At 38.4% G+C, this 4,476-nt stretch overlaps 1 non-coding gene across 1 annotated transcript; it reads right to left on the bottom strand.

Moving 5' to 3' along the window:
- Positions 1 to 3,765: 3,765 nt before the first annotated feature.
- LOC132533583 (U6 spliceosomal RNA) lies at positions 3,766 to 3,872 on the bottom strand. Its single transcript, XR_009545447.1, has one exon. It is a non-coding gene; the product is annotated as a U6 spliceosomal RNA (small nuclear RNA).
- Positions 3,873 to 4,476: the final 604 nt, after the last annotated feature.

Below are 4,476 nucleotides of genomic sequence, written 5' to 3'. Positions count from 1 at the left end.
CCTGCTGTCTTAGGGTTCAAAAAGACAATCAATAGTTAATATTATCATCACATTATTTGTTAATTGGGTTAACTTTGAAAAGTCCCTTTGTTATGGTTTGCTGTACAGTACCCAGTATCTTGTATATAGCTGTGCTATTGGAAGCTTCTAATCTACTTGGTCTAGGCTTTTGGGAGAGTCCGCATATCAAATACGTAGCCTATCCCCAGAGACACACCTTACTAGGGAAAGAGAGAGGCAGACTGGGAGTATGGACCGACCAGTCAACGCCCATGTTCAGCGGGGAAGCAATTACAGAAGCCAGACCCTCTACCTTCTGCAACCCTCAACGACCCTGGGTCCATGCTCCCAGAGGGCTAGAGAATGGGAAGGCTATCATGGGAGGGGGTGGGTTATGGGGATTGGGTGGTGGGAATTGTGTGGAGTTGTACCCCTCCTACCTTATGCTTTTGTTCACTAATCCTTTCTTAAATAAAAAAAATAAAATAAAAAAAGAATAAAGGAATCTCTTGCTTCAGTGTGAACATCTCAACCTCACAAGCAACTGAAAATGTGGTGGGAAGACCCATGGAGTTCCTGCTCCCCAGTTCCCTGCACCCAGCAAATCTGAAACACTACCATAAAAAATAGGCTATGGGGAACTATATAAACTTTCAAGAGAGATGAGGCACAGAAATTCAAACTCTAGAGTTAAATTATGATGCATTCACTCATCTCCCCATGCCCAAGGTCTCACTAATCATTTCTCTACAGTTTTTTTTTCTCTAAACCCTATAAAATAAAACTGTTTCCTGAGTCACTAGTGTACTTTACATTATCTCTTTGACTTGGAGCTGGAGCTTATCATACCTCTGCCTGTCCAGAAATTACTTTTGAAACCACATGTTGATCTGGTCTCTTCCTTCACCAAATCAGAAACTTTTGCATGCACTAATTTTATTCCATTCTTGGATTCCTCCCACCCACCCCACACACTTTGGCTTAAATCAAATTGTCCATATGTAGAAGAGTAGGGTATTATTGTTACAGTTTTCAGACAAAATCTACCCTTTGCCAGGACACAGCTGCTATGTTTTCCTTTTCTCTCAGGTACCCCCGCTTCACACACACACACACACACACACACACACACACACACACACACCACATTTCCCAACTAGTGACAGTTATCAGAAACAAGTTTAAGTGATTAGTACAGGACATATAAGGAAGCTTCTTGAGGTAAAATCAGTGAATTCATACATCCAACCATGGGACACTCACTCCCAAGTTTCAAGACATAACACTTAGACCCCAGCTTGGACATAGACCTGAGAACCCCTTTAAAGATGTGAATTGTTCCAGAAGCTTTTTGTGCAGGGTCATATCTATGTCAGTTTTTTGCCCAATGGGAGTCTTAGTTTAACTTTTTAGTAGTGCTATAGAGGTTAAATTACAGTCATGTTACTCCAACTTTAGTGCTTTAATGCCAAAACATTTGCACATTATTTCTTTTTGGAAAAGAGGCAGGAAACATGCAATGTAATCGAGATGTCTCCTCGGGCTCCCTTTTCAGATTCCAAAATAAAATTCAGATCAGAAACTGCTGAAGAGGTCTCAATAAAACTTTTGTAAAGAATGCCCTGCTTTTTTGAGGATAGACTTGATATTATGCCCATAAATTCCCAAAGAACCACAGACTCATCTCCAAACTACCCTTTGGTAGATGGTAAGATGAAAGACTTTTAACTCTATCGCTCACTCAGAATAAGAAGTCCTCTTCTCTGTCTTATCCTTTCTGAATCTGTTCCAATTGGTGAGTGGTAATTACCACAAAACTTCCAATTCTGAGTAATGGGAAGTTCTTTTTTAAAATTTTTATTTATAAAATGGAAATATTGACAAGACTATAGGATAAAAGGGGGACATTTGAACACAATGCCCACCCTCAGAGCTTCATATCCAATCCCCTCCCTTAATAGCTTCCCTATTCTTTTATTTTTATCTTTATTTTAATTTTTGCCTCCAGGGCTATTACTAGAGGTCGGTGCCTGCACCATGAATCTACTGCTCCTGGAGGCTATTTTTTCCTTTTTGTTGTCCTTGTTGTTTTCTTTTATCCAATGTTGTGGTTATTATTATTGTTGTTATTGATGTCATTATTGTTGGATAGGACAGAGAGAATGGAGCGAGGAGGGAAAGACAGAGGGGGAGAGAACAATAGATACGTGCAGACCTGCTTCACCATTTGCTTAACTCGCGGTGCTACAGCTGGACCCCCAGCTTCCCTACACTTTATCCCTCTGGGAGTATGGACCCAGAATCATTGTGTGGTGCAGAAAGTGGAACGTCTGTCGTCTGTAATTGCTTCTCCACTGAACATGGGTGTTTGCAGGTCGATCCATACACCCAGCCTGTCTCTCTTTCCCTGGTGGGGAAGGGAACTGGGAAGGTGGAGCTCCAAGACATATGAGGTCCTTTAAAAATATAGAAGGCTATGGGTAAGGATTCAGGTTCAAGCCCCTGCTTCTCATCTTCAGGGAAAATGCTTCATGAGCAGTGAAGTAAGTCTGCAGGTATCTTTCTCTCTCTCTCTGTCCACCTGCCTCCTGTAAGTTTATCTCTGTCCTGTCAAATAAAATAAAACAGGGAAATAATGACCACTGGGTGTCATGGATTCATAGTGCTAGAACTGAGCCCCAGCTATAACCCTGGAGGCAATAAATAAATATGTTAAATATATTCTATGCATCTGACATAAAATAGTTTGCTATGAATAGAAGACTTATGACTCTGCAACATTTGGTAATTTATTTTTAAAATATCATGTTTAATTATTTTAGGTTAGTTCTCCTTTGCTATAATAAGTAATATTTCAATGTTTGTATGAAATTAATATGTATATACCTGCTTATTTTTACACTAGATTCATTTTTTATACTTAAAATAAAATAGATGGGTTATTTTCATGAATAGAGAGAGAGCAAGAGCCCTGAGCTCTGACATAAATGCTAGGGATTGAACCTGGACCTCTTAGCTGCATTCTCAACATAGTGATGTGTGCTTAAATGAGTGTATTATCACCCAGAACCCTATAATATACTTATTTTTAAAGCTATAATTATACTCATTTTGTGATAGAGTAAAAAGATTAGAGCACCATTCAGCTTTGGCATATGGGATATCAGGGATTGAACCTGGGGCCTCAACCTATATCTCCTGTTCTCCAGTGCTGCCTACCTCCTCATTCCAGCATATATTTCTAAATAATAATAATAATAAAAATAAATAAACCAAATTCAAAGTTGTAATATGTGATTTAATATCTTCAAAAATATAAACTTTTATTTTATAAACACACAAGTAAAAGTGCGAGAATCTATTAAAAAATAGAGAGAGGTGACTTAACTGTTTTCAGCCGATCTTATATGGACCTTGAAAAATTCAGGGTAAGTGAAATAAGTCAGAAAGAGAAGGATGGATATGGGATGATCTCACTCACAGGCAGAAGTTGAAAAACAAGATCAGAAGAGAAAACACAAGTAGAACCTGAACTGGAATTGGTGTATTGCACCAAAGTAAAAGACTCTGGGGTGTGTGTGTCCGGGGGGGGGGGGGAACAGGTCCAAGAAGGATGACAGAGAACCTAGTGGGGGTTGTATTGTTATATGGAGAACTGAGAAATGTTATACATGTACAAACTATTGTATTTACTGTCGAATATAACACATTAATTCCCCAATAAAGAAATTAAACACACACACACACACACACACACACACACACATATGTATAAAAGCCTTCAAGAATTTGCATTTCATCCTTGCACAGGGGCCATGCTAATCTTCTCTGTATTCTTCCAGTTTTAGTATATGTGCTGTTGAAGCGAACACAATAGGAGGTTCTTTGTCTGAAGGCAGGAAAAGGAACTCCCTAGTGAAATCTAGTTGAGTATGACACTCTCAGAAAGGAACTGAATTAGCAAGACCTACTACTGAATGTCATTGTCAGCCTTTTAATGTTCACTGACTCCTGAGGCAAAAAAAAGTGGTTGAGAAGTCCAAATATATATATATATTTATATATTCCCCACTAGTTCACGTCAAATGACTTGTTATTGTTTTCATATTCTTAATTCATTATTAACTCATATATATTTTCAGGCTCCTATGTTTCCTTTTAGACATTAGTTCAAAGAAAAGTATATCAGGTATTATGTAGAAACCCTGGCATCAGAAACAGATCTGTCTGCATTTACTAAAAGTGCAGATGAACAATTTGATTTGATTATACCATATAAAATTTTGAGTTCAGGGAACACCTTGCATAACCAGGAATTGTGCTTTCTGTTCATAGGTTAAATGACTAGCCACTTAATGAACATATTTGGATTTGGTTATCTCTTGAAGACATTCCTCTTCTGTTTGTAAATATTGTGACTTTGACCCTAGTCTCTTATAAATCCATGACCAACAGCAAACAGCCACAGAGAAGCTG

Source organism: Erinaceus europaeus, chromosome 16 (assembly GCF_950295315.1).
Source record: "Erinaceus europaeus chromosome 16, mEriEur2.1, whole genome shotgun sequence".
NCBI classification, from domain to species: Eukaryota; Metazoa; Chordata; class Mammalia; order Eulipotyphla; family Erinaceidae; genus Erinaceus; species Erinaceus europaeus.
This window is presented reverse-complemented; position numbering and strand designations above follow the sequence as displayed.